This window comes from Ischnura elegans, chromosome 10 (genome assembly GCF_921293095.1).
Source record: "Ischnura elegans chromosome 10, ioIscEleg1.1, whole genome shotgun sequence".
NCBI lineage: Eukaryota > Metazoa > Arthropoda > Insecta > Odonata > Coenagrionidae > Ischnura > Ischnura elegans.
In genome coordinates, this window is record NC_060255.1 from 19,613,364 (window position 1) to 19,631,532 (window position 18,169).

General features: G+C 37.0%; 1 protein-coding gene and 1 non-coding gene across 2 annotated transcripts in view; one reads left to right on the forward strand and one right to left on the reverse strand.

Annotated features, from left to right (window-relative positions):
* LOC124167128 (small conductance calcium-activated potassium channel protein-like) overlaps nucleotides 1-18,169 on the reverse strand; it is a 594,701-nt gene that overhangs the window by 505,003 nt on the left and 71,529 nt on the right. The window lies entirely within an intron of this gene.
* Trnas-gga lies at nucleotides 8,305-8,377 on the forward strand. Its single transcript has one exon. It is a non-coding gene; the product is annotated as a tRNA-Ser (tRNA).

Consider the following 18,169-nt stretch of genomic DNA (forward strand, 5'->3'; position numbering starts at 1 on the left):
AAGAGTGCACACAATCTTAAAATTTCAATTCGGTAGCATACGAGTTATCATGATTAGAGAAGGGTATTTTTATTCGCATGTGAATCACCTGTTCTGGATGAATGAATTTCCGATTCAACAGCAAAATAAGAAACCCTCTTCCTAAGAAAAAAATAACCAACGCTAGCACACGTGCGGTGCAATATCATGTCTTTTTAGCAGCATACCTGAGAAGTTCGACCTACTACCCGAGGATGTGGGATCCAAATTTTACTGAGGACGCTCCCAAGCGTGAAATAATTACCGAGGCTCGCAGCTTTATCTGAACTATTCATGCCAGTGCCCTGCGTTGCGAATCTGGATATCCATACGTTAGACAGATACCACTAGAATATTAGTACCTGGGGAATTCCCTGGAGGCCAACTTCGTGGTTTCACTGGCTACATCGGAATATAACCACAGCTTTAAGCCAAAGAATAGCGATAAATTGGAACTATAATACCACCACCACATAACAGTTCTTTGTAAAAATGCCGCAAATATACTCTTACTACCAGGAATAGAAGGTGGATTGTATGAAATGATTACAAGGGGTAGTCATTAAGTGGGGACTAATAATATGCAGAGGAAAAGGCTGACTTAATTAACATTTAAAAGAGCAAACTCCTAGCCGCCTTACTGTGTCGTAGTTCATCTATAAAAGCAATGGTTTACTCATGAAGATAAAAATATTTAAGATATAATTTAATCAATGAAAAAATTTTGTAAACAAATACTATTTTATTGAAATGAATCAAATATTTCTCGACAAAAGATTCTTTAATAAATACGCTGCCGAATAAGATATGAAAAAAATGTAAAGGACTACTAAGTTTCTTCAGATAAGTCACAGAATTACCCAGTACACCATGTCGAAAAAAATAAAAAATGGATGACCGCATGACCCATATCCGAGACAGAAAGTAGTTACACGTTAAAACAGAAAATTAAACACTCTGGTGCCAAATTTTAATATTGCTTGTTCAACATCAAACGAATAAGGAGAGTAAATTAAACGCAGGAATATGCGGATGAAAATACAAAAGATCATAATGAAATTATTTTTTTCCCTGCCTAGAGTAAGCTAAGAGCGTATTGCCTATTTATGAACGTTATCAAGTTTATAAGACCCAGAGATTTAAAAGCAATTTTTAAGAATAATTCAATCCAGTTATAATCTATCGATCCAGGACGAGATAGACGCCTGAGCAGGAGAAATTTTTATTTTGAGATATTTTACGAAGCAATATCCCCTAGACACCCCACTACAAAATTCAATAGATATTCAATTAAAATGGTAATTTACTTCGCTTCTGTCACTGAGCCACCATGAATATAAAACTAAATCTTAGTGATATAACGTATTCTTAGAAAACAAATAAAAACTATCCGAAGAAACTAGGCACGCTAATAAAATGCTTTTTCAGAAAGAACATTTTATTAGTGAGTATCGTTTCCTTAATATAAATTTATGGCGTTACGAAGTTAGTATTCACAAATTTTTCCCGCGTATCTACGGAAATATTTTGAATGACTTTCTTTTATGATAGAAAAATGTTTTTAAAAATGTTTCCAAAATTTATTTTCATGATGAACGCACTGATTTTTTAATTGTTCTGATATCTTTTAAATTAGCTTTGAAATTAAACTTTATACAAACCACGTTTTTCATCGAAATTTGCCCTTCCGCCCTTTTAAAAATGGTTGCTAATAAAAGTATGGATTTTAATTTTTTTTCAAATAGAGTTTATTGATTGTCTACTTGTAGGGAACCAATGATAAAAAATCAAGATAATGGAAAATTTTGAGCAACAAATTTTTATTATATTCGGTAATTTGAAATGGAATGACCCAGCTTCATTCGGGATGGCAAATGAAACCTAATGAGGGATCTATTAAGAGCAATCTATGAAGTGTATAAGCTTTTTGAAATGGTGTCAATCAAGCCATTTTACAGACCCTACCCCAACAGTAACGATTAATGAGCGAAGAGAAATCGTAAGCAGTTTACAGTTCGTAGACTATGCGGTAAATCTTCTACCACCTGGTGGATAAATTAAATCGATGGATCGTTACATTCGTCTCAACTCGAAAGGAACCGCCCTTTTCCGATATCACGGCTGAGAAAACTATTTACCCCGATAAAAGTTGCCGAGCGCCAATATCTCGGACCCAACGACATTTCTGAGTTAGGTACACACTTTAATCGAGTCGTGAAAGCCGATCTTGACCTTAAGAACGGATATTTGATCGTATACGATCACATAAACGGGATATAGCCGATATCTACTCTTCGAAGAAGGAATATACCGGTATCCACCAGAGAGCAGCATCACCAGCGCTATATGTTTATTTTTACGATCGACAGAAAGTGGAATATTTATTTTATTAGCGCATCAAATGGACAAGTAACATGGATGTGAATATGAAGACAGCAAATTTGTACTTACTGAAGCATTAAATGAAACCAGAAATGCACTCGAGCGATGGTGCTCACAAAAATTATTTCCAGGGAGACAAGCGAACGTTGTATGAAAGAATATTTTTGCGCCTAATTTAGCATACGAGATACGATGCAAAAATATACAACAAGGTGGTTAATTAGGAGTCTCACGACTTTTAAAGGAGCAACAAGAGCACTTGAGGTCACTTGGAAAACAAATTTGCAGGTAAATATGAAGAAAAAAGACAAACGAGCGAACTTCAGGAATAGCTTACAAAGTATGATGCGTCGTTCAGATTACGGCTGTCCGAGCGACCGTCCTAACGATAGTTGGCCGAACTAGCAGTGTGAATCCGTGCCCTGACAATAGTTACCGTAGTTCCGAAATTAGGACTATGGTTCCGAACGTTGCCACTTTACAATGGTTAGGCAGTGGGAGACTGGAAAAGGAAGCGACAAGAGAAAGACGAAAAGTTTGTGAAGCTCCCATCGCTCAATTTTTTTCATAAATATGTCCAAGCAAGGAAAAATGTGGGCGGAAGAAATATTATTCGTTAAATACACGTTGAACAAAGTAATATCTTGACCCTGCATACCTCAACAGCTTAGATAACCGTCAATTTTTCGTCAAAAAAAGGGCTGTACAGGTTTTAACCGTCGTTGTGCACGACAGTTCCAACGATTGTTGGAACAACGGTAATCTGAACGAGTCATGCTCTGATGACGATGGACAACTCGTTCTTCGAATCGTCGGCCAAGATGGAGTTGGAGAACCTGACCCGGTGGAAATCTCGAGTAACCTTCTACAAATCTGACCGAGGCATGAGATGCGATAAACCAACAAGTTAAGGAACGCGATTGCGACAACCTGAGATGAACTTAACAAAATAAAAATCTGCTCAGACAGTAAAGGAAGTGACAAACTGGCTGTTAGATGTAATCCCTTTTAGACGGACTACATAAATTCTCTAAGGCAATGGTTTTAGTAAGGAGTTATTAGAGCATTGCAAACTATATGAAATCTATCGCTACATTTACTGCACTTGCTCCCCCAGTATGACGAATTAATATAAACAATTCAGTTTTCCGTATCATAAAACGAAATTAATGCGATTTATCAAGAGAAATTATAAATTATTATGAGTGATAGCAATAGTTTACATAACGCTACAACCTCTATTACTTGTATAGTAACGAAACCGAGATGATATTAAATAAGCCATTTTAAGTTTCGGAAAGCAATTCCAATTCTCTTCATTCCGTAATTGAAGCCGGATACCATTTTAAATCCTCGGAATAAATATTATCACACTGATACTTGCTTGTAAACATGAAATTCGAATGTTTCAGTACTCCTAGACACACCAATTCACCAAAATTTCTCGGCCTTGAATGTCCACTACAATCGTGACTATAAGGAAGACTGCAAGAGAGCTTTACTTCACCGCAAATCCAGTGAAGACCGTTGAGAATATCCAAGATCTTTATACGCCAAATACATGCTCCGCTTAGAGGTTCAGGAAATGAACCCCCAAGATATACCACAAGAAAAACTGCCTCGCGCCATCTACAGAGATTTCTCACCCGCTCTCCCATTGATTCGGACAAATTAATAATTAACTGGAGATGGCTGAGGGCGATTATACCTCCTTGATATCGCTTGAATCCGAGGGCTGCAGACCGGAGAGAAAGGCACGCTGGGAAGCTTGGAAGGTTGCCAATGCCATCCCCTTTAAACCGTGCCTCCAGTGGGAAACGTCGCTCGCAGTTTCCTGCAATGGATCTTAGCTATGTGGGCATATTTTTTTCAACCATTTAATGCGATAATTCATTGGAAAGACGGCTGAGTCCCTTAATGATGAGGGTTAATAGTGAAATTATGAGGGGAAAATGAAATTAATGCGACCTTTTCCACAAAAAAACACTCCCTCCGCTTCAGATTTAAGCGCTTAACCTTTTGCTGACGCTATGACTTTTCAGTCATACAGATGAATCGCGGGCTAAAAATAGGTATCAATCGTCACTCAAAAAAATATGAGAAAACATGCATGCATGTGACACGTGGCAAATACGGAAGATCTATCCGAACACAGAGAACTAGAGCACAACACTAGAATGCTGCTCGACCTATTTGGTGGGTACAAGCACTCATGTAGATTGAAAAATTGTAAAAAGCTTTAAATGAATGGTTTCTCATTAAATTCATCATTCACCACATTGTCACAAAAAAGTATTTCTCTCACGTACTCCACTGAATCAAGAAAGACTCAAGAAATATTGAGAGAGGAGTCAATAAATAAAAGGAGTCATTAAATTTTAAAATTAATGAAGATACCACAAGTTTAAAATTTTCAATGCTGGTTCATAAAAAATTTACGCACAACACTTTTCTTATTCCATGCTAATTTTTTCACACGCTTTCTAATAATCTACATCTGGGAAGTAAAGGGACGCCATCACTCGGTGAAATAATTTTCACACTTAAATTAAGAAAATAAAACGGATATTGGTGTACACGACGGAAAAATACTCATCTCCACCAATATTGCCTCCCTCTCAAGATGCAATTCCTTAATCAATTAGCACATGTCAAGCAATTTGATGACGTGATTATCCCCAGTTATTCAATACTTGGAAGTCAACCCTTTATCAATACCCAATATACACAGTCGCACATATAATGACAAGAAGTAACAAATTTGGATGGCTTAAAAATTTTGAAAACATTTATTTAAATAACGGCTGTAATATGAAATAAAACATTACTAAATCTTGCGAACAAGTATCAATATCATAAATCTCAAAGTTAGATTACAATAGTATTACGAGTTTAATTTAAAGCAAGAATACCAAGTAAGGCTTCAATATGAATTCAAAAAAGAAAGCTGTAACGCAAAAGAGCAAGTTTCATTCTCTCGCCTAGCTTTGCACGTGACTAGCAGGAAAATACCGTGTCCACCTCTAATTAGTTTCTTTGGGAGAACCATGACTTTTTTCCGCTAAAAGCCGCCGCTGCAATTATTCTGGACCACATGTCTCTCTCTCTCTTTGAACGGCTTTCAGCGAGGGAATCAAGTTTTTCTCGCCTTTCGTGAAAAAGGAAGTCGTGTTTTGGAGTCACAAAAAAGATTTCTTGGGATCTTTCATTTATTAAGAAGCAGGCACCAGAAACGCTCCTAAATTGGGAGAGGACCACAAACGAAAGGATTCATTTCTTTCTTAATTTATGTCGCACTGATAAATAATTTCAAAATTAAAAGATATTCCTCATCTTTTTTTAAAAAAAGTGCATTTATTCGACACTTTGGTGCCCATACAATCACGAGTACTTTGACAAACTTATTTCTTAGAGGAGCGCATTAGAAGCCAATTTTGGCCATTCTAAGAAATGAAACTACACCATACAAATAAAACAGAAATAAAATTTATCAGCCCTTCAGGCATATAATGATATACAACCAAAGTATTTTAATACATTTCAATGAGTGATATATTAAATGTCGCGAAAAATGTGGTATAATACCTAATATAAATATACCTGCATTTTGTGTCTATTAATATGTTTCCTGGCGGTACTTATTGCACACCTTGAGTCACGTGACATGCATGAGATCGGCGAATTGTAAACTATTGCCATGCATTTGAGTACCAAGAAAAACATTAAAGGGCAGTTCAGTGACCTTCCGTTATTGAGTAAAGTCAAAAATGCTTTAATATGTTGTATTCAATTTTAGTTTGCGCCTTAGTTTCTCCCCACTGACTCATTGATGCGTAAATTTCCCACGTAACGAATAGATTTGATGGGTGAACGTGTTCTCCAAAGAGGGTGATAGCTACCTGTCCTCTGCTACTATCCTCAATTTTTATTCTAAGCAAGGAGGTATAAGTATAAATATACTGGAGGGGGCACCACTGGTTCCGAGCGTTTACCGCAGTTTGGCAGGAATGGGGGTTCTTGGGTAGGACAAGCCACGCCCACTTTGACCAAAACATTGATAAGAGTCAAAATGGTACATAACTATTTGGTGAAATATTCGGTCTTGATCGTTGCAACGTTGAAATAAACTATCGCAAACGAGCACTATAAACCTTTTTTCATCTATCATTATGGGAGGTCTTCGAGAAAATATGTCTCGAACATCTTTTCTTAAGGAATAATTAAAGTCAATCATCACGGTTCCACTGTGCAACTAGCTTAGCCGAAAATATCATTTTACAAGTGTAAACTATCCATTCACCTGCACTTCTACTTGTAATTACAACCAATGGACTACACAACACACAACTGGACACCACAAGACTACAACCAATGGAAATCTTGCGATGGCGGAACGGTCGCAATAATAGTACGAAAGTATGCTCACGACGATATATTATCACCACAACATGACTACATGGACAGTTTAATATACACAGTAGTGTGACGAACGATCGGAAAACTCCGACGACAATCAAGAAGTAATAGTTGCATTTTCATTTTATAAATCAGAGGCGATATAGGGAATAGAATACTTGATTACATACGTACACTGTTCGAGACTTAGTCCTAAGATTGTCTAACCAAGATGCCGTAGTTCTGACCACGCTTAAAACTCGAATACAGCGCCTCCAGATATTCACAACCTCCTTGATCCTAAGGTATTATGGAACGGAAGTGCAAGTATTAGTGCGAACTTGTAAGTGCTAAGGTCTTTCACGGGCCTCATTACCGCCTGGATTTATTTCTCCCAGCGGATGATATTTCATTGCCAAACACTGTACAGTGAGTCCTCGTTTAACGTCACTTACCGTTCCTGAAAAATGTGACGATAAACGAAATGACTTTAATCGAAACATAATATCCCATAAGAAAACAATGTAAAAAGTGAATATCGGCTCCTAGACCTCACAATTCCAATGCGAAAACATTTTAGCGTATAATATCGGGGGCATTTTTTACGATGGGAATGCCAAGCTATAGCATAAATACGAGTTCCTGTCTTCATCGACGACAATAGTAGCACTGACGTAAATCCTTCTCCATTTTTGTATCTTCCCGCATTTGCTTTTCGGCTTCGCTATGGGGGTCGCCCGGGCGAGAGTCGCCTGGGCATCATCATCGCTCAAACATCGTCGCAGTTACAGGAACCAAAATTATTGTGAACAGGCGAAAAAAGTGACGACAAAAACTCCGAGTTCTACACGGAAAAATTCCTTGAAATCACTTTTTAGGTTCCTGAAAACCATTATGTCAAGTAAAACCTTGCGCACCTACCTAAGAATTGATTTAGCAGAAAATTTGCTAAAACCGTAATCGCAATTAACAATAAACACACCGTTTTACACTTCGTTTAGACTGACTGTATTACCGCCCATAAAACGAACAACCTGCAACGCCCGCCGCTTCGCGTTTTTTTTCTCGCGCGAAATTTAAAAGCCTTGAAGTTATCGCGAAGCGAAGGTGCGATAAACGAATGACGGTCTCAAACTTTTCGAGACGTTATCGCGAAATGACAATAAACGGGGTGACGTAGAACGAGGACTCACTGTACTATCAATATACAAGAATTGTCAGGAGAAAAAATTCCCCTGGACCGGAATTCTAACCGCGGACCTTTGGCTTTTCGGGCCAATGCGCAGACCACTACGCTATCGAGGTTCTTTAATTCCAATGGCAATTATACCGAGGCTCATGGTACTAGGCGTTAGGCCCTCGCGGTCCATCAAGGATGGCAACGCGAGGGAGCAAGGACTTCCAAGAAGCCACAACCGGCTGAGAGCCTCAAACCTGCGCCTTGATGGACCGCGAGGGCCTAACACCTAGTACCATGAGCCTCGGAATAATTGCCAAGGGAATTAAAGGACCTGGATAGCGTAGTGGTCTGCGCATTGGCCCGGAAAGCCAAAGGTCCGTGGTTCGAATCCCGGTCCAGGGGAATTTTTTCTCATAGCAATTCTTGTATATTCCACCGCCGTTCACGCGGCAGGATTATAAATATTACCGTGTACAATCAAATTGAGGCGCGGATTGCACAAAGCAATAAAATTCTCGTATGGTAGGTGTAAAAACATGAGGTCGTTTGGTGCCGCATGTTGAGAGGAAAACAGAATTCAATTGGGCCTGATTCGATTTACGAGAACAATTCGCTCGTACAATTAGCTCCGATTACTCCCGAAAAATAATACAAGCGTATTTTTACTGGACTGATTATCGGCGCAAAAACTTGCCTTTGACGGCCAGGCAAACGAAAATAAAGCGCGATCGATCGATCTATTACCGCTGCTAATGCTTCATATTCGAACATCGATAATTAGCAGCGATTCTGAATGCTAATAATTTATAAGCAGCAGTCATTAATATACCATCGAGGAAAAAATTGGACCTAACGATGGTTCGATGGCAAGCACTGATCGCAAATTGGTCTGAATAAAAATGAGAGGATTCAAAATTTGCGGAATGGCGATTAATCCCTTCATCGGCCTTAGAGAAAATCGGCCATGCGGAGAAAACAAAAGCCAGCCGGAAATATTCATTTCCCCGCGGCAAAGCATTGCTCAAGAGTGCCTTAATGTTTGATATTTAGAGGAATACTGGCAAATCATAATTGGCACCATTAGGGAGGAGTAGGGTGGAAGAGGGTGGAGGGTAACTCGGTGTCGGAATCAGCCTACTGTTGTAGGAGTAATAGGCATTTCCAAACAAAAATATCGAAACAATCCCTGCTTTAAATGTTCATGCGCTGCGTTTTCATCAGGATAAAAATTAAATTAGGAAAACAAAATCTCGAAGAGATGCATAACTATTTATAACTAGGTAGCCGAATTACCAACGATGAACGAAGCAAGCATGAAGTAGTCAGCAGAATAGCGCAAGCGATGACGGCTTACCACAAAAAGAAGAATCTACTTACAGCTGAAAACACAATCATAAAAATGAGGATACAATTCGTAAGATGGGCATGCTCATCTATGGTAGCGAGGTTTGGGCATTGACAGCAGCAGAGGAGTCATGAGTGGTAGCATTCGAAATGGGTCGCCACCGAAGCAAGATGAAGATGAAATGGATTGGCCGAGCAAGTAATGACGAAGTGCTTAGAAGATTGGGAGAAAAGATAACTCATCTAAATACCTGAAAGAAAAGACGGGACAACTTAATTGGCCACAGAATCATGGCATGATGGCCTGATTAAAACAATCGCAGAAGGTCAGGAGAAAGGGATGACGGACAAGGGACAGCCCCGAAGGTATAAAGGATATAAAAGAGAGGAAATAGGTCTCTGAGAAAAAAGTACTTACTACTCAACGGCTCGTATTAAATCTCTTTTCTTTGACTAATTCTTGTTCAAATCGTACTCCATCAACTTAAAATGTACAGGATATGTGGAGTGGGAATGTATGAATTTGTATCCGTCAATCAAATATAAACATTTTACCCTGCATAAAATAATGAGGTTAAATTTTAATATTTGAGAGACATATATGATGTGATAATACTAACGAGGAGATAAAGTTGTCAATAAAGGTGGAATTATTATAATTATGGGGTACTAATTCTATCAGCTGAGTCGAATTAAAAGTTGCTGCTAAAAATATGAGTATTTATTCCTATTAGATAATCATGTATATATCGAAAAATGCCTTTTCTGAGTGGGTACCCATATATTTTCGACATTTTTTCATCTCGATAATTTAAGTTAAAAGTTAGGATGAGGAATTTGTTAGAAAAAGACAGATCCAGCGAAGTAATACGTCTCCTTGTGTGTAACCGCTGATTCTTCAAGCCACGTGACAAAATGATTACGATCTTTTACAGGGAGGGAAGAACCAGAGAGGTTTTCCCATCCGTGAGTCGCCTCCAAAAACAGCAATTTGATTAACGAGCTGTCTCTCAGCCGCGCGGGGTTTTGAAGCGCAATGCGGCTAATTGTCGGCATTTTAAGGTAATGCGCAAGTTGAAGTGCCTCGCAGAGAAAACTCGAAACGGAGTGTATTTAAAAGGACGCTGGACGTCATCAACGCTGCATGCGGAGCGTTCCAGCGACGCAGAATCGGCCTCGGCAGAAAAAAATTAAGTACAGGCGCTCATAAAAGTCGCGTAGTAGTTGGTAGAATTCAAGGAGTATTTTTAGGGAAAATGTGCACGCATGGATGATAAAGGAGATATTACTCACATAATTAGCCTAAATTATTCACTAAATCCATTATTTCCAATCATTTTTCCTACAACATATAATCGCACCTGCATAAACTGAATGAACTGATCAACTGAAGTCAAATACCGGGTGTTTCTAAATGGATATCGGAGTTTTCACGCTTTAAAATATTAATTAAACTAAACTGAAAGCTATAAATGATACATGAAATAAAATAGCAACTCAAAAAGTTTTGTTTGTTGGCAACAATGCGCATGTGCAGTCACTTCTTCTGCCGCCATCTGTTAGAAAGCGCTAGTAGCGAAGATAGCGACTAATGAGCAGAAAGATTTTTGTGTCTTTCAGTTTGCAAAGATGGAATCTGTAGTTATTGTGTAACGTGCGTTCCATACTGAGTTCGGTTGTGATTTTCCAGGCGATAATAAAATCCGTGCCTCCACTGCAGGCTGACCATTCCAAATTAATGCGACATGATTAAAGCAGCTGTTGCAACAATTACTCGAGAGATGCTTGGTGGGAACTCGCGTTTCGTCTTGACGTGTTCCATATGACGAATAGAGCTCTCATTGAACATTTGTAGGCTATCGTAGAAAACTGTTTGAGAAGCTCTTTCATTTTATGCATGATTTATAGCTGTAATTTAAGTGCAATAAATGTTAGAAAACGTTTAAACCCCGATATTCATTTAGAAACAACCAGTACGTAACTGGACCTGAGTATTTTTTATGAACAGCACGTATACATGGTGAAAGGCTAAATGGAGGCTGATATTGTGAGAAAATTCATTGTAGGGCATAAAGTAAAATACTTTGCACTTTTCCACATAAATATTTATATAAAAAGGAGTCAACATGTTTCACTGCACTGCAACATTATCAGGACTGACATAGACTTCTGAAAATGCATGGAAAAGTGAAAATAATTTTACTTCATATCCTGCGCATGCGTGGTTTGTAAACAGGAGATCATTTAATTTAACTTGGAAAAATTATTCACTGCTGCACTAAAATTACTCCACTACTGATCATCATTTCAGCAGAAAATAATTCCATTAAATTAGGAATTTAAATTATGGCTCCACATTAAAACATGAATTATTGCTAATTATTTCACTGAAAAAATTAATAAAAGTTTGTAGTACGAAATAAATCACTTAGTAATGCTCTACAAAAATTTCAATTATTCCGATCCTGGCTTTCAACCACTATATAGTCATTGTAAAGGCAGTTGAAATCCAGGGTCGGAACAATAAACGTTTTTGTGGTACATTACTAAAAGATTAATTTCGTACTATAGATATGTGGTTACTCTAAATGAATCCTAAAAGCTTGATGTATATTAATAAGAGTACTGGTCCAGAGGAAGAGGGGGCCGGATTGTGGCCTCATCTGGGCCAGGTAAAAGATATTAGCAAATCAAATCGTTATGCGGCCACTTTCCCGAGAAAACATCACAGCATGGCGATATTTTTAATTAAAGCTGTACAGAGGTAGCAAAAAAACTCCACCCAAAAGACCTATTTAAATTTTCAGAGGTTTTTTTAAATACCTATCAAGCAAATAATAAGATGAAAATATTAACTAGAACTATGCCAGATGCATATTCAAAGGGAAAATTCTTAAAAATGTGAATTCGGCCAGGGTAAACGTTCTTTTAACTCATGTATTTTCCCAATAAAGGTGAATTACGACATTTAATTGGTGAAAAAAGTGAAGGTACCGAAATATAAGGTCGCTAAACATAAAAAAATGGATGTAATAGTTTATTTTAATAAGAATGTAATGGAGGCTAGAGCGTTTGAATACTCATGGAAGGGTTGCAGTTTCAAATCCTGAATGAAGCCCTAAGACAACCCCTAAAAAGAATCTTCGAAGTGCGAGGTTGCCCAGGGCCTTCACCCTGAACGTGGGGATTTTTACCCGGAGACTTAGTCCGGGATGACCTCTACCCTCACCCACCTAATATAATCTTCGAGTTAAATGACTGAGTGAGTAAGTGAGCCATGGTTTAATAAAAAGATAGTAATAAAGCAAATTTCGGCATTAATCGATTTAACACAAAGGATTAAGTCAACTGAAAGGCAATAAATCAACAAATGGTCTATAAGAAGACAACCATTCGATATATGCCTACTTACACTTGTGTCTTATTGTAAGTGATGTATTTTTTACTGAATATATTGTTAAGAAAAAATAGTATCATTCTTTAAGAGAAAAGAAGCAAGGTAAATGTGACCAAAATTAGATGAGGATAAAGAAAAGATGAGGCAGGGAATATGATGTCAATTTTTACGTCTAAGGATGTTTGTTCAAAGAATTAACGTAGATAAAATGGAACCAGGAAATATTTTGTGAATAGCTGGGTAGCCTATGAATGATACAAAATTTTAGACACTCTTGGAAGTCGTAAGGCATATCGATACGTAGCTATTGGAAGAAAGGGCCCAGTTTAAACAAACGCCATATAACGAAAAGTGTATAACAGTCCCGGTAGTAACTCAAAAGAACTAGCTTTCATTACTCACAAGCACAGGCATACGTTATTTTATCCATTTTCCAAGTTATCCTCCTTTCATAAACCTGAGGTTAATGTTGCTCATGTTATCCTGAATGATTTTGCGAAAGCTAAATTTCAGAAAAAAAAAACAAACTTCCTCAAGGTAAAATGTAATCAACACACTTTTAAAAATAAAATCTTGGGTCTTCCATCAAAAACACTACCCTGTAGCGAGTTGAAATTCATCTTTACACACCTTGCTACCAAGATAAAAGTCCATTAAATCAACAAGAAGATGAAGGCAGTTGGAACAAAAAAATAATTTAAAAAAAGAATTGACAACGAGGATCACAAAGCACCTGACCATTGAATTTTTACGCTGGCGTGATTTTCAAGGAGGCTAAGGGCGAGGCACTGAATTTCACGCAAGAAAGGAACCTGTACGAGGCGCCGAGAGGATAAAAATGAACATGGAGCCCTAAAAAAAACAATTCAAAGGGACTTTTAAGGGTATATATATTATACGCGAAAATGTGGGCACTACAGTATCAAAACTCCGAAAATGTTACATCCTTTTGAAAATTGAGTGGGTAGTGGAAACGGCTAACCGAAAGATTTTTTAAGAGTACATGATATTAAAAGCAACGAAAATTACAGGTCAGTCAGAGTCGGGTAATGAGGTTGGAGCGAATAAAATATAATTTACGAGGCCCGCGAAGAGATGAATATTCACTACAAACATATTCTATGGCTAGAAAATTTGCTCTGCATTATAAATTAATAGTTACACAAATTAAGCCACTCTAATTCATTACAAATGCATTAATTTTCACGAGAAATGACGCTTCCTACTGGAAGAACAGGTTGCTAAGAAAAGTTGATTTTTTTCATTTTTTTTATTTTCACATCATTTCTAATACATTAATTAAAGCTGTAATGCCGTCAAGTATGAACAGATATTTCTCCAAAAACCAGCAAGACGTCACAAATTTCCTTAGAAAAATCGATGAAAAATAGCTATGGAATCATTTAAATCACACTGAAATAAATAAAAAAAAACATGACGTAAAACCTAACTATCCTGATCAACTAATGCCAGACATGAACCGGATGATCAAGTAATTAGAAAAAAAAATCTATTAAGATATTTAAAATAACTATGTTTTATTTAAATAATTATTCTAGAATAATCTATTAATGACAATCTATTAAAGCCTACCGTTAATTAAATACTTATAACAGCAATCGATTCTTATTATACACAGCTTTAAAGGAGAATATAAATATGCATAATTACCCGTTACTTCTCTTAAACGAGGGAAAAATTATATTTTCTCGTATTATAAATTTATTTCCATTTGACAAATACGGAAATGGCCAATCTCAATTAAATAAGTTTAAAAACTACAAGAATCGCTTTAAACTATATAAATACAAGGATCTTGATATTGGTATAGTTATGGTGAATCTTGCGTCGGTAAATAAAAATCTTTCGATATTACAAACGCATGCTTTTGATTATATTTCATGAATTGCTCTGTGTTTTTTTGTGCGTTTCCAACACGGTGGTATACAGGATGAAAATGACAAACGTAAAATTCACATGAATTCAGCCAGATCTGTTCATAATACAGAATTTATCATTCCATAAAGCTCGGAACAAATGAATATTATTTGCTTTGACCTAAAAAAAACTCTTCACACAACTGAGCTCCGTAGATGACATTTATGCACCAATATATTTTCGGTCAAATATCAAAATACGCCAACTTATAAGCATTAATATAGATCACTATTCCACAGCATTATAACATCAGTTTTTCAGAATGTTCACGCCAATTATTTTTTAGGGAGGGATCCATCGCTATAATAAAAATAAAATTATTAGTTTAAAAGTGTGGGCCCGATACCCTTCTCGTATAATATAATTTTCCAAAACTTTCCCTTTAATTTCAAAGGCACTTTTCCAAAACCGTCAAATTTGGTAAATATTTCACACGCAAAGCATGTTTCTTTATTATAGCGAGGCTCGGAACGAGTGAGTAATAAGGAAGAGCCGAAAAGAGTGGGAGAAAATAGAATCTCCCTTAAGACCCTAAGAAACCGCGACTTCGTCAGCCACATTAAGAGGTATGACGGTTTAATAAAGACAATTGGAATGACTTGTGGACGAGAAGAAGGAATAAAAGGCACACAGTGAATTATACAGGCTGTATATTCCAGGCTATTAAGGATTTAAATATGAGAAATACGTAATTATAAAAAGATTAGCTGAAAGGGGAGCTCCACCTAACCAATCTTCGGATTTATGGCTTATACTAATCATGATGACGATTCGAATTTAGGAATATTTCCTATTGTAAATTAATATAATAAAAACTAGTTCGTCTCAAGAGGATATAATAAAAACTAGTTCGTCTCTGCTTCAATTCAAATGTTTATACGTCAGCATGACCCTATGCAAATGATGGTAGCCAAAAAACAGGTTGTCCTTAATGGCTACCTAAAGTAACTCCGTTTTATGTATTAATTCTATTCTGTACTTTTATTTTTTGGAGTAATAAACAATTATTATTATTATTAAAAAAATTACAACGTCTGAGGCTTTATATTTAGTTTAAAAAGCATTTAAAACATAAGGTCCATTCATCTCATCGGTGAATGCGGAAGAACAATAGTTGAAACCGTTTAAAAAATACAGGGAACGTATCTCAAGGACCGTAATTGGAAGCGTGGACCAAGAAGTGGTACGGTGAGAGGCAAGATAAAAAAATCGCAAGGTCGTGTGAAACAACTGGAGTGAAAGGATTCAGATTCTCTCGGTTCCCAGTTGAGAGAAGGGAAAATCTGACAAAACATGCCATACTGAGAGCTTCCCCACTATAAAACCGTGAAAAGGAAGGAATATTTTCCTTCCCAGAGGAAAATTATCTTAATAGTGTGTATTAATGTATGCAAAAAAAGTAAGTCATTAAGCCTTCACAAACATTTTAATGCCTCAACTTTTCATTTCACCATCCACCAATTCGTTTTAAATCACTTCACACACGTGGAAGATAGCGAGTAGAGCAATTTAATTCGCCTACAATTAAGAAACATAATACCCACCTTCAGTACTTACAGAGGTAACAATTCCCACCATAATTGTCAACAAAACTTTATGATACAACAGAATGATTAATAAGGAAATAGCATTTGCTCATAAGTTTCTCAAGCTCACAATAGTAAGTGAAAACATGGGAGTGAAGTGTATGGAGAAAGGACTTAAAAACACATTAAGCTAGCTTCAAAACTAAAGAAATTGTAAATGAATGGAATTCTATTCAAAACAGAAACGGATGCCGTGACATTAGGTCATAATGATTAAATGGAAAAATAGAATATGGCATGCTAAAGAGTGGAAAGCAGATTAATCATTTATATGCATGCATGGCTTTTTAATTTTAACTAGTCATTTTAATTGCGCCACTCATTAAGTTGCATTCACAAATTTCCATTTCAAGCGAGAGTATTAACATATTACCACGCATTTCTATTATCTTTCAGGAATTCTACTACAAGGACATATCACCATAGTCATTTCTACATCGACGAATTTACTGAGTGGCATAAATAAGTTGAGAATTTTATCATTTCCGTTCCAAAACCTCTGCATGTACATACAATATAATGAACTCGTATTTTTGGGAAAATACATTAAACAATCGCTCCCTGGCTATACATTTTGGTTAACGTGTCCTCTGCTGGTAATAAGTCATTGTCATGTAAACTTTTAATGATGCGGGCAAAAAGTCAAGATAAAACGATGAAATGCTATTTATCTTGATATCACAATTTAGGCTACCTCTCGTAATGGTAACCATGGATACTGACGCTCATATAGCAACGGTGGACAAATGGATTCATAGACGGTTACTGTCAGTATATTAAGACGTCTTCATGGAATTTAGAGGATCTGGAAAAAAACTAGTTGAACAGGTATGTACGGAAAATTATTCCACTCAGCTAAGCCCTCATCACACACGTGGGACCAGCAGAATCTGGAATTGCATTGATCGAAGAAAACTACCACTCAAAATGCCAATTAGTGACACGATCGAAAGTTTAAAAAAATGCCACGCGAACAGCAAGTGGAAAAAGACCGAATTTCTGTGAAGCTTCGTCAACAAGATGCCCCTCTGTCTTTCACGAGAGTCACGATCTCCACTGTACAAAAGGTTGCTCACAATATGACGTGGAAAAGCTGTGTTGATGCACTCCGTGTCCCAGTCTCGAGCGTGTAAATACAATCTACTTCTGGAGCAAGCCAATATAAAAAAGAATCTTAGCAAGGATACGGAAGACCTCTATGGGAGGATGAACATTTTTGATATGCTCCTTCAGGGAATAAATTCTTCTATTGCACATTCTAGACTTTCAAAAGGGCCATACCAGCACAGGCACGACCTAATTCAAACATCCCTGAAGCGAAATCGTCTAAATATATGAAGATTTTAGCGGCAAATTTCAAACACAATAAATGAATTTTTGTATCATGGTCACTGAACCTAAAATGGAGTGCCTTAATATAAATATGACATAGTAAAATAAATATAAAATAAAGATTACACCAATACTCGAAGTGATAATATTTGAATAGGAGATAAGTCGGACGGGAGGTTTCAATAAAAATCAAATAAAAACTCGAAAAATAAACACCCACTTGAGAAATGAATCAAGGACTGAAATCACTTCATTCCTCCTCGATCACTTAAGTTTTGATTTGAGAACCTGAGAGGCAGGAAGTACCATTTCAATGGCTTCATCATTGAATATATCTATCCTTATGTTTTAGCAAATAGAGAAATAAATGTAATAAAGAGAAACTATTCCGAGGACACGCCCGCCCGGGCGGCGCCCGAGGATTTTACACTGTCGCTCGAAGCTCCCGAAGGATTCCAGGGATGGATCGTAGATAAAGCATTGAGATACTCAGCAAAATGAAGCGAAAGGAATTAAGCTACAGCGCGAAGCATCAAGTAGAATGTAGGCTAGGACTCCGTAAAATTCTAGGTTAACGACAACAATCGCAGACGACCA